Source organism: Canis lupus, chromosome 4 (assembly GCF_048164855.1).
Source record: "Canis lupus baileyi chromosome 4, mCanLup2.hap1, whole genome shotgun sequence".
In the NCBI taxonomy this organism is placed as follows: domain Eukaryota; kingdom Metazoa; phylum Chordata; class Mammalia; order Carnivora; family Canidae; genus Canis; species Canis lupus.
In genome coordinates this window covers 88,063,292-88,077,245 of record NC_132841.1, presented here as the reverse complement: position 1 = coordinate 88,077,245, position 13,954 = coordinate 88,063,292, and positions in this window count along the sequence as shown.

The following is a 13,954-nucleotide window of genomic DNA, read 5'->3' as shown; positions in this document are numbered from 1 at the left end:
AAACAAGGGGAATTATGGAAGACACGGCCGGACGGCACGAGCGTCTTTCTGCTCATCGAGAGGTCTTTTCAATGTCTTTTCCTGAAATAGAGCTAGTCAAGCTGTAGGTTGCCTCACAAATATTTGGCAGCACTGAGACGTTATGACTTTTTGACCAAAGAATCAAAGTATGTATTCACCTTAATGGTTTTGGGAAGACCATTGACAATTTAGAAAATTATTAAAAGAAATGTAGACCTTAATTTCCTCACTAGAAGAGTTTCTTCTTCGGACGTTACATTAATGTCGCTCACAATCCCATTGTACCTTTCTTTGCTTATTTCTTTTTTCTCTTTGTGGCTCATCTCCCTCTATTTCTAGTTCAATTTTTTTACTTTTGCCTTCTCCTGATTTCCTTAAACAAGTCCTGATAGTCTTAAAAACTCACATAATGTTAAAAAAGAAATAAAAGAGGAAGGAGGCAAGAGAGGGAAGTAGGAAAGAAAGAAGTGGAAGAGGGAAGGAAATTTTTTTATTATCCATTGATATTTGCTTCAACACCTAAAATGCCCCCAATATAATGGATCTTGATTAATCTTCAAATTGAGGCTAAAAACTGTGTTCTGTGAAGAGTAGAGTTTGCAGTTGCTCCTTTGGCCACTCTCAGCAGTTCCCCCTCCTACTGATGTCCATGCAGTTGGTGTGAGAGCTGAGTAGTTTGGCAATCGGGGCACCTTCTTGTGAACTATGCTCACGTTAACTGCCACTTTATCCAGATGCTCCTGTGACCTCTACGTGGAACCGGCAGTTTATAAACAGAAGCAATTTAATGCAGCCTGATGCTTTTGGAATCAAAATGGTAGTCCCTGCAGCACTGGTTGCTGGTACAGATTTAACCACCAGCTCTGTTTTAAAAGCCTTAACTGTAGTGTTTGCCAATTTCCGAGCAATAAATTAGCCCCGTGGTGGCCGATTTCAAGCTACCAGCATTATGTCACTGAGCACAGAGCTGGGAAGAGGTGCACGTAATAGGCACTCATGAATAGGTATGAGGCAGCTCCAGCATCCTTCAGCTCTCTACAGGTGGGTTGGTCAATCCCTGAAGCACCTGTGGACACCCTGGCTCAGCCATCTCAAGTTCTGTCTCTAATATCCACTCTCTCAACATCCCCCTGATGCTATGCATCCTATCCGTATGGCTGCCCACCTCCCTCCTACCTCTTGGAGAAGGCACTGAAATCACCTGAAAATATTCCATCAACTTCCTGCCATTGCACACAAAATTTCCCAGTTCCACATTCACCCTCAATCTCTCTTCCATCCTCTGAGGAGGAGGCAGTCCTTCCTCTGAATTTAATCTTGTTATTCAGGAGATCATCTCCTCAGTTCCCTATACAGTTGTCCCCACTCTCCTAGAGTTTTAATCCTTTTTCTCGATCCTTTCTCTTTTCTCAGTGTATAAATAATACTCAAGGTTTGCTCTTGACCATGGATTCAAAAAAACTCACTCCCGTATCCTTCTGAAAGATTATCTATTTTAGTATTTTTCCATTCTTAGCCAAGCTTTTTGAAGGAGTACTGTGATAGGCAGAAACCCAAGGTAGCTCCCAAGATGTCCAACCCATGGTGTACACCCCCTGTGTAATCCCCAGGATGTGGGACTGTGATGGATCTCAGTCCCATGCTAGGCCATCTTACATGGCACAAGTGACTTTATGAACGGAGACTATCCAGATGGACTTGACCTTGATCAAATGAATTTGGGTTAGAAGTCAGCGACAAAGAAGTCTGTAATTTGAAGCTTGAGAAGGATTTGATGCACCTTTGTTGACTTGAACATGAAAGGAGTCACAAAAGCAAGGCATGTGGCAGCCTCTAGGAGCTGAGAGCTTGAGAAAAGTCATTAGGATAAGGTGGACATTTCCCCAGACCCTCCGGAGGAGACCTCAAGCTGGCCGATACCTTGATTCTTACCCCCATGGACACTGAGCGCTTCTTTATACTGTAGAAGGTCTTCTTGTAGATGCCCAGGAGCCAATCATTCACAATTTTATGATATGTGAGTAAAGCAAATTCAATTAATGTTTATGATGGTCTTCCCATAATATACATGCTAAGATTTGATGCTTTCTTCCCATATTATTTTAATGCACAAACATAAACTCATGCCTCCATTTGGAGCTGCCAATATGCAGGCCTCACGTTGGGCTCGATACTGTTCAGGAAGTGGTATCTCCCCTTAAGGAGTTTACAGTCTAGTTGAAAAAAAATAACATATATACTTAAATAAATATCATATGAGGAGAAAATGCATTATTAAAAATGCAAATAGATTTCTCTAATCTCAGATATAAATTTAGCTCTGTATTTCAGAGAAAAGGGTGATTGTTTCTTGCTAGAATAACACAGGACTTCCGCCCAGGGTGTGATCCTGGAGTCTCGGGATCGAGTCCCACATCAGGCTCCCTGCATGGAGCCTGCTTCTCCCTCTGCCTGTGTCTCTGCCTCTCTCTCACTCTGTGTCTCTCATGAATAAATACATAAATAAATAAATAAATAAATAAATAAATAAATAAATAAAATAACACAGGAGGTTTTATGAACAAGGCAGTGCAAGATCTTTGGGCTGATAGGTAATTGAGCTAAATAGTATTTTCCATCACCTCAGTAAAAAGCCACGGTATCACCGTTTCTAAAAATTCTTCCTCACCGTGTGCCCTGGATTTGGTTCAATTCATAAAAGATGTCTTTGAAAATTAATTACTATTCTCAAAGGAAAGTTTCTGAGGTTTTAACCTTACAAAGTTTCTTACATTAATAAATCAGGGCAGAGTAAAGAAGACCCATTCCTTCCTCGCCGTGGGACCCAGGCCTCCTGGAATGAGGTCACAGAAGGGTCCCTCCTGCAGGCATTTCCCGGGCTCAACGAGCAGCTCTCTCTTAGCAGTCAGTCGTCGAGCTCCACAGAGAAGTCCTTGTCGTTCTTACATATTTCACCAAGCCCGTCAGGAAATAAACTTTCCGGATGTGTTGCTCCTGACTGCTCATCCTTGGGAAGGAAACCAGATACGGCATTTTTATCCATTAGCACCTCACCTGTAGAGAATCTTACGGCTCATCAGCTCTCACTGGGGACCTCAGGGAACAGGGCCCCTAGGGAACAGGAAATAAGATGACAGGATAAATCACATGGGGGAGGTGGAGGGGGGACTTGGGAACGGGTCTGGATGCTGGGACACTGATGGGTACGGAATAGGTGGAGTAAAGAAATGGTAGGGAGCTTCTCTGGAGGAGGAATTATAGAGAAGAGGAGGATGCAGGAGGAGCCATTCCGATCTACGTGAACCCTCTACGGGGGAGCAACAAAGGCCTATAGAGGTATTGAACTTTCCCTATGATCACACGAGGGACAAATCTGGAGACATGAGCCAGAATTAGGTCCTTTCTCTGTTATGCTTCCCTCGGCTTCTAGTAGGCCTGTCAAAGCAACATTGCCTCTGAGGTTGTATGCTTCTGAAGCATGAGAGGCTCTAGCCTTACCTTATTTCCTTGACAGCATTTGGCACGTAGGAGGTGTTAATAGATGTTCGTGGTGCAGAATGTATTTTTTCTTAATCAAGAGTGTCTTACTCCTGTTCATGCAACTCTACAAAACCTATCCTGCACACACACACACACACACACACACACACGCCTTTTCAAAAGTTCCAGGAGAAATGCTTGGTTCTTGATTCCTTATGCACCAAGAACCATCCTGATTTGACCTTTTTTTTTTTTTCCTTACTCTTTCTGCCTTTTTGATTGCTTGGTATATACTGTCTCCACCTGAAAGTAATAGAATTTGCCCCAGGGGCCCAAGTTTACCTATGCACTAAAACACATTAAGGAATTAAAAAAAAAAAATCTACTGATGCTGGGACTCTAGCCTACAGATTCATTTTTAATTGGTCTGGGACAAGGGTTAGGCATCAAGACACTTCAAGGGTCCCTACCTAATTTTAATTTACATCCAGGACTGAGGACCCCTGATATAAAATTCATTACGTTCCCACAGAGCAAACCCCATGCCGGACCAATGGAATCAGAATCCGTAGGGGTGGGGCCCTAGGCAGCAGCATTTCCCAGGCTATCCCACGTGGTTTCCATGTGCAGCCAGGGTGGAGAATCTGTGTCAAGACAACGGGTCTAGGACAGTAGCACATACGAGAAACCTCCGAGGAGATTTGTAAGAATATGCATCCAAGTAGCCCCCTCAGCCTAAATGTGGCTCCTTCCTCAGTTTGCAAAACTCCCACATCTGTCCCCGCTGGGGGTGGAGGGTGGGCGGCATTCGGGAGAGCAGGCCGGGCGTAACTTGCTTGCTTGAACTCCTCGGGAGCAGGTAAAGGTAGAGCTCCCATCCCAAGGAACTGCCGCTGCTGCAAAGAAGAAAGGTCCCTAGAGAGGCTCTGAAGACGAGATTCTGGAGTGTTGACAAGCAGGACAGCGTCCCGCATGTGGGCTTAGGTGCTTTCAGGTGGGGCTATTCTCAGCGCTGGCGTCTGGGGGTGACATCATTGCCCAGGGGGGAGCAAATTTTACATCTGCAAAAAGCACTTGCTGAATCAATGGATCTGAGGAAGGTTCTCCAGGGGCCTGAACCTCGGGCTCCGGGTATTTATCTGCACAAGGGGAGTCCTCATGAAGTCTGTAAGCGGTGCCCTCAACAGATCCCGGGTACGAGGAGCTCCAGTCCTGACACTAAACACTGCTGCTAGTGACAAATCAAGGGGCTGTCAGCTCCTATCGTGTCCCCATCCACCTGCTCGCTCACCAAGTGGAAGAGAAGGGCACTGGGACTGCCTCGGGCCCCGGTGCAAGAGCATCCCTGTTGTGTCCCAGTAGCACGACCTTGTCCTGAGCTGCTACGTGAGAGCTGCAATTTGAATAATCCATAACCAGTTTCATAGGATTCCAGCCAAGCGTCAAAGAGATGGAGGCTTTCTTAGCATCACTCTGAGGGCCCACAGAGTGGCCCTTCTCCCTCTGGGTCACAGGACACTGTGTGAGGACTTGCCTCTCACCTCAAGGCTACGGGTCTCAACCCCTCACCTCTGTTCCCGGACTTAACATTGACTCCTTGGCCTACAAGCACGAAGAACGTCTGTCAGGGGAGCTACCCGCTGGAAATACTCGGCTCCAGCCGGCAGCAGTGAGGTGTGTAACAGGTGTGTAACACGGGCCACGTGAAGCAACGAAAGCAACGCAGAGACACAAAGTGCAGGGGAACAGGGGACGCTTTTCTCGAGGCTGAAGGCACCAGTGGGCAATGGGGCGCCAACCGTGGGCTCACGCGGGACGGGGCAGCTGGCCCCCCCATCCGCAGGATCCCCCTGTGGGGCGTCGAGGCAGCCTTCGCAGCCCAGAACTCTCCAGTGCTGCCACTTCCTGCTGATTCCAAGACCAAAACCACGGGAGGGTTTGCCGCTGCTGAAGGCCACTGAGCCAGCAGGGTTCCTCCTGGTCAGATTTGCCACCGCTAATGAAGCACTTTGTTGAGCGAGAGCCCCATCTATGGGAGGAAATCCCTTACACGACATCTGCCCTGAACGTCTTGCTCATTACAATTTACATTAGGCCCCTGGTTCTCAGTGGGACAGGATTTTTGCCCTCCCCAGGGGACATCTGGCAACACCTGGAGCAGTTTGTTTGTTTTTCTTTTTCTGTCATAACTGGATTAGGGCATCAAGTGGGTACAGGGCAGGGATAGATACTGCTAGACATCCTACAGTGCTCTGGAAAGCCCGACACAAAGACTTCCCACCCTATCAATAAGATAGAGAAATTCTGGGGTCAGAGCTTGGGCAGCTCAGTCTCTTGAGCATCTGACTTCAGCTCTGGTCATGTCTCGGGGTCCTGGGACGGCATGGGGCGTCTGCTTGTCCCTCTGCCCCTCCTCCCACTTGTTGCCCCCCACCCAAATAACTATATAAAATCTTAAAAAAAAATAAATGTAAAGAAAGATGAAGCAATTCTGAGATGAGAGAATCTGTAAAATTTGTGCTTACAGATGGGTTCCCCAGGCAAAAAAGAAAATCATTTTTGATTTAGAACTTTCCCTAATCCCCCACCGCTGCACTGAGCTTTTCCTGTTGCTTGTGGATGTGACAAACTGTTATCCTAAGGTCTTAATGAGTGACTTAATACATTAATCTATATCTGGACTATTTGTAAAAAGGAAACTAGAGGAACAGCATGATGCCTAAGGCAAAAAAAATGAATTTGTAATGGTAAAGTTTTAGGTACTGGTCCCTAAATGGGACTGATACTTTGGGTTCAAGTTTTCTCCTTGCAGCCTTCTCACTGGGTGATCCTACCCTGTGGCTAGTTAAGTAAATAAACCTATATCCCCTGGTGTTCAGATCATTGTTAGTAGACGTGATAGTTGTAAAAGTCCTCATGGTCTGTACACAATACTTAGGGAAAAAAAATCAACTTTCTTGGATTTCCTACTCAACACATGCCATTCAGCAGGTCACCATTCATGCAGCGCCTTGGGCAACAGTTTCCTAAGAGGAATTTTGGAGGACTAAAAACTAAATCAGCTTCTGAGACATTTTCTTTCAGTCCACAGAGAAGCACACATACCCCTGAAGTTTACAATAGAGCAGATTTTTATAGAAATATAGTCCTGGGCCAGGGCTTTCTATCCTTTCAGGTCTCCTAATTGTGTGCTACAAATAAAATGTGAAACTTCATGCTTCAGGATTGTCACAGCCTCAAGTACTTTCAGAGACCAATCTTTGTTCTATGGAGAAGAATCCTCGTCCCAGCTGCAGAGCCTACTACACCGCAACACTCTCACCACTCCACCTCCGAGGGACGCAAGGGATCAGCTCACTTGTCTGCAAAGATGAGTATCTTTCTTCGTAGACATGGGTTTGTGTCTCTCCCTCCCTCTCATGACTAAGCATTACGTTCATCTCATTAACCACAAAGCACCTACAAGCTGCAGGACAAAACCATGGGAGTGCAGAGATGCATAAGAGAGCCCCTCTCCGTGAGATAACCAAGCAAGGGCGTTGTAGCTGCACTCCCGGACTCCAGTCCATCTTTCCATTGTGGCATCCGGCCCTGGATATTGCAGTTAAAGGAAAACGGGCATTCTTGAAAGTTAGCGGCTCATCTGTTCTGTAATTAGCAACAGCAGACCAACTATTAAACCCTGTAAGTCACTAAGATTTGGCCCATATTTTCTATACACTATCTAGATTCCTACAGCATGACTGTACTAGGCAAAGTATAGAGTGAGAAGTATTAAAGCATCCTAAAAATTCATATTAAATGAATAATGATTTAATAACTTTCTTCTTCAAGTGCCATCAGCAAGAAATTGTACAGTTTTATGGGAACCCTTGATTTATTGGTAGTGGAGATTGCCTCAGCACAGCCAGTTTGCCTCATAATTTGTGGGAAAGAAGCAAGATTAAAAAGGAATTTGAAGGGAAAAAAATGAGTTGAGAAAAATTGGCAAGAGGGCTTGTGCAATATTAATTGTAATTGAGAAGAGAACATCTCTGCAGGATCTAGGGCATTTTTATGTATCATGTGCACTAATAAAACCAGTGTCCCCCAAACTATCATCTGATGTACGATCATTGCTTTCAGTCAAATGGATCTGATGAGATGTGAATATTAAAATGATATTTTTAGTAATTACAAGTATAAAAAATATAAAGCAGAAAAATAATAATGCGACACCTACAAATACCATAAACTGTGAAAGGCATTCTGTTGCTCTCTTCCCAAATAGAGCTTGGCGTGATGGTTGAAGGAGTGTGGGATGATGGAAGAAAATGAACATAAATGATAGATAAATAAAATAAAATATTGAGACACTTTTATCATCTTTGTTCCAAGGACAAGAACTTTCCAGAATATCAAAACACTCATTCTATGACCTATATGTAGTGAACAAAGATGAAGACAACTGGCCAGACTGCATCTATTCCTAAGAGATTGGTTTATGGCTGTTCAATCCAGGACTATGGAGTTTGAGGAGATAAAGAGTCTTCTTACACACTCATTGTTGTGTTTAACTACATTATTTGCTAGTCAAATGTGCTGAATTTTAGTTTTCTGGGAAAAAAATAGTTCAGTTCTTTTTGCTATATAGAAAAAAATGTCTTAATAAATATTAATACTGTGTCTACACAGGGCTTACATTACCAGGAATATGGTAATTGCTTTTGTTACCAATAAATCAAGGTTAATAGTTAGGCAGTTTGGAGCAATTGCTTAGATTTCTCATGTTCCATTTGAAAAAATAAAGTTATTAAATCATAACCCATTTGTTATGAGTTTATAAAACACTCTGGTTTCTGTGACATACCCTTTATACTTCTAACGTGATAGGCCAGATTTTCCACTTAGACTCTTTCAAGAGTGTCACGGATGATCAAAGTTTAAGAACTATGGATTTTACACTCATTTCTGCAAAGTTCTGCAGCACTTCTAACTTTGGTTAGAAGAAGCCAAAGCTCGTCTGACCAGCCCACACAAATTCAAGGCAGCCATAGGGAGCCAGAACTCTCCAGTGCTGTCCAGTTCCTGCTGGTCCAACTTGCATGGAATTTCTTAATTATGCCAACTCTAACATACCCACCGTGTGTCTAATGGAAGATCTGAAGACTTCCTGCAGTTATGCATTCTATTTGGGGGCAGATTTAACTACTAAACGTGATGCTTTTTTACCCTGATGTCAAATGTTTATCTTCCAAGAATTATCATTGTCAACACTGGTCCTAGGATGCTCCCTAGAGACAAATTAGGTGTGTGTGTGTGTGTGTGTGTGTGGTGTAGGGAATGCTCATTTCTTCAGAGATGACCCTTGCAATACTTGTAGACAATTAGCCAACTGTCATGTCTCTACTTCTTACCTTCAGACTTTTCTCAATGGGCTGAATGACTCCACTTCTTCATAGAACTTAGAATCAATTCTCCTCTCTAGTTTTCAGGATTAGCTCTCAAAATGGATTGGCCTCTGTTCTCAAGATATACTCCTCTTTGTCCATATGCATTTAAAATGTGACATCCAGAAGAGCAGCAATAACCCACTGGTCTTCTGATCTAGTAAGCAGAGATGTCCCCTCCTCTTTTATCTATATTTTTAACTCCACAAAATTTTATTGGGCAGCTACTATGTGCTGAACATTCAGATGTGTGTTGAAGGTAAAACAATAGACTGCAGGGCACCTGGGTGGCTCAGCGGTTGAGCATCTGCCTTCGGCTTAGGGTGTGACCCCAGGATCCCGGGATTGAGTCCCACATCGGGCTCCCTGGGTGGAGCCTGCTTCTCCTTCTGCCTGTGTCTCTGCCTCTCTGTCTCTGTTTCTGTCTCTCTCTGTGTGTCTCTCATGAATAAATAAATAAACTCTTTAAAAAAAATAGCCTGCGAGATGCAGCCACTGCTATGGTGGGACAGCCTTAAGTGAATGCACACCAGTGTACATAAATTACTGCCTGTGATGAGTGAAATGAAGACAAAAAATTTGGGTGCTTTTTTTAAATAATAAATTTGTTTTATTGGTGTTCAATTTGCCAACATACAGAATAACACCCAGTGCTCATCCCATCAAGTGCCCCCCTCAGTGCCTGCCACCCAGTCACCCCCAACCCCCCTCCTCCCCTTCCACCACCCCTAGTTTGTTTCCCAGAGTTAGGAGTCTTCCATGTTCTGTCTCAAATTTGGGTGCTTTAAGCAAGAATAACAAGGGGGTGCCTGCTGGTTCAGCTGGAAGAGCATGCAAATCTTAACCGTGGGGTTGTGAGCCTGAGCCCCGTATCAGGTGTAGAGATTACTTGAGTAAATAAACAAAAACTTAAAAAAAATAACAAGATTTATCTAAGGAAGTCACATCTAAGGAAGTCACATTGAATCTGAGACCAGAAAGATGAATGAAATCATTGTGATTATTGTGTGAACTGATAGATTCTAGTGCCAAGTTAATTTTGAAAGCAGCTATATCAATATAGGGACTCATTCTGACCTTATTCTCATATTACACATTTACTCATTTCAGAAAATATCAAGCACCTATTACCTTAAATAAATATAAACATACACAGATATGTATTTTAAACATACATATTAAGCCCATATAAGGCTCTCTCTGCCAGGGTGGGTGTACATGTTAATGTAATCCCTGCTGTCAACTTTTCAAAAAATACCTCAGACAAGTAAGACAGTGGAAGACAAATCATACCCTTAATAAGCCTTTCCAGGAATCTTGCCCAAGATGGAAGTCAATCTTACTGGCTGCTGGTTCTCCAAGCCTACCTGATTCATCTTGTTGCAAACTATATTAATATTTTCTCTCTTTTTAATCTTCTCACACTTGTCCCTTCATTGATTTATTCTACTTTTCATCCTGGACCTCGAGAGCACAGAGCATTTTTGTGTAAATTAGGGTGTTTCTATTTTCAAGCAAAGGGATTGAAAAATGGACGCCCTCTGATAGACCAGATAGGAAAACGAATCCTTTCTTCTGAGCTGTCAGTCCCTCTGCAGGGATGCTACTCGCCCACTAGCAGAAAGTTGATTATAGTTCAACCCTTGCCAGACACACTCCTCCTGCATCCTTGTGCTCTGCTCCTATCCTAAGAAGCATCTTTTCTTTTTCTTTTTTTTCCCACAATACCTCAAAGATTATGGAAAACAATTGACCATTTTCATTTGCAAGCTCTTTCTGTATAGCAGTCTGGAACATTGGTTTTGTCTTAACTTTTATTTTTCTCCCTTGACATAGGTCATCAAACATTCCAAACCTAATTTCTATCATATTTAAGGTGAGGATATTAATGAATACCTTCTCCCAAAGAATTTCTGTAAAGATTACATGAGATAATTCATATAAAGCACTTAGCACGATGCCTGGAACTTTGTAAGAATTCAATAAATCATAGCTATTATTACTTCTGGTCGTTGGAAGGCAGCTGTCTGAGCCAAGAAAGTAGAACAGCCAAAGTTTCATTTTCATTTATTCATATATCTTATATTTCAATCCCCACCTACCAATGACGATTTTCCATGTTTAAAACACAAATAAAACAGAAAGAAAATGGCCCTGGAAAGTTGTGACTTTACTGTCATCCAGCAATATACTGTAATTATTCCGGGAGTGCTCGAGCCATAAATCCATCCTTTCTGGGATCATTCTCTTCTAAAGAAAATTTAGACAACCACTATTACTGTCCATTTGGGGTTGATACAACAAAAATATTATAGACCAGGTAGCTTATAAGCAACAGAAACTTATTTATCACAGAAAGTCCAAGATCAAAGCACCAGAGATCTGGTGTCTGGTGAGGACCTGCTCCCTGAATCATACAAGCTGTCTTCTGGTTACGTCTTCACATGGCAGAAGGGTCAAGGGAGCTCTCTGGAGCCTCTCTTGTAAGGGCATTAATCCCACTCATGAGGGCTCTACCTTCATGACTTAATCACCTCCCAAAGGCTCCGCCGTCCAATACCATCACATTGGGGATTAGATTTCAACATATAAATTGGTGGTTTGGGGTGACGTAAGGCACACACATCCAGTTGATACCAAAGGTTTTATTCTCATTGATTCCATTCCTAATTCTTGAGAATATAATCTTGCTTCCTTTCATTTTCTTCTGTTTTGGGGCTGCATACTCAGAATTTGAGTTTTAGGAATTGCTTAATCCTCTTGAGCTTTTTCCCTACCCAATTTTCGTAAAATGCAACCATCCATTTTCTTAAGTCTAGACTCCACATTTGATGTCTTTTCTTCCTCAGCTATCAAAAAAATTCCAAAGCAATATAGACATGTTCTTTAAAGATATCTTTAACTTCTTCTACAATTAAATCCTCCTTCTTCATCAGAACTGAGTCCATAAGACCAATCCTCCTATTTATTTCTCCTCTCTTTGGAAAAATCAACTTGTAAGAAAAGGTGGTCAAGAATGTAACAGACATTGTACTTTCAGCCCCACGATACTCTCGTTGATTGTTATGGGATTGAATTCAAAGAATTTGCCACTGGTCCCAGTTTGGTGACCTGTGGTCTATGAAACATCATCCATTTCCTCCATCTGGTCAAGCTACCTATGGTATTTTCAAATGATAATTTTATTACTCCTTCCCTTTACCTACTCCTGTGTTTTTTCTGTCATGCCTCCATTTTTGGTTTTATAGATTTCCAAATAAGTATTATATTTTGAATTGTCTTGGATGTGATTTTTATAATCACTAGGGAGATGACTAGGGAAGTAGGCTTAAGAATGTCCTGGACATTGAAAAGGCACTGTCCACACAGGAGAGTCAGCAGGGGGCTGGAAGGGGTTTTGGGACTGAGCCAGGTATCACATTCTCTGAACATTTAGACCTGTGTACCAACTACTCCTTTCTAAATACAAAATGACCCCCAAATGCCTAAAAAGTTCAAAACTGCCCTTAAGCTGATATCCAGGGGAAATAAAATTGCTTTTAATCTTTGTGCATCATTTCACCCAATGGATATATACCTCCTGCCAACTCATCTTTACTCTTTCTACCCATTTGTCAAAGTCTGATCTTCTAAATCCCACTCATTGTACATTGTTAATAGCTGTTAAATTATTTAAAGGTTAAATTCATTTTAACAGATCTCCAAGGTGTAATGGGGGGATGTGTATCTTATCTTAGAATCTGGGCATTTGTTTCTAAAGTTACATAGAATGAGATCAGCAACAGAAAGGAAAATGCCACCAAAAACTTTAAAGCCCTCAATCTGCTTCTGATAGGTCAATTTTGCCAGTAATAATAACATAAATATCCAACAGCTCACCTTCATAGAGTTTTTATTATGTGTCAAGGATTATATAACGTACATCCCATGTATTATTACATCTTTCCCTTAAAGCCATCTTGTGTGATAAGAATCTTTTTAAAGATTCTATTTATTTATTCATGAGAGACACACAGAGAGAGACAGAGAGAGACAGAGACAGAGACAGGTAGTTCTCTTATTCAGCTCTATCTTGCATATGAGAAATTAAATAAGTTGCCTAAACTTCCCCTCAACTCCTTGTTAGTTAATGGCAGAAACGGGAATTAAACTTGACCCTAAACAGGAGGTTTTAACCACCAAGTTGGGCTTCCTTTTGCCTGCCCAGAACATATGGTCTTTGGCAGCTTTTCTACAGGACTACATATTTGAACAGCTTTTGTGCTTTTTGGAGTGCTTTCAGATCTATTGATTTAATAACTTGAGAGTGGCCAAGAGTTACTTTCTAAGGCTGTGCAAAGCAGGTAAGAATAAGTTTCCTCAAACGTGTAGCTGTTCACAAAATATTATATGTTTATATCATGCTCATTGGACAGTGCCAAATAAAGTGAAATAAAGAACAAGTTCTTATCAGATGTTTTTTTTTTCTTCTCTTCTGTGCTCATTGGTTTAATCCTTAGATTACAATGGATATTTGACTAGTAATTTTAGCCTTTGGGGGTTACAGATCCCTCGGAAGCTGGTGAAAGATATAAAATCTTTTTGTAAGAAAACCCATGCTTACAAAAACTAACCAAATTTTGGAAGATTTAGAGAAACTTACAGAAGACTGTCTGTGGAGCCTTAAGAATCCAAGGAGTTCATATTAAGTAATTCCAATTTAGTAAAATAAGCTCAGATTTCTCTCTTGTATCCAGGACAAAACAAGAAATGAGAGACCAGAAAACATCCTCTTCTTTCTCCACTGCCTAGGCCTCTTGGGATGAACCCTGGGAAGCTCCAGCTCATGATCAGGGTTGCCACACTCAGGCATGCAGGGTCAGTCCTGTGCAAGTGTGGCCAGCCGAGGAGGAGAGTGGGATTGAAGTACACAGTTTGTGTGCTGTTTGCCAGACCACATACCTCAGCACCGGGCTGCATCTATCAAGAGTGGGCACATTTTTCTAATTTACACAGAGACATTTGTGTATGGGTCAGTCAGTGTT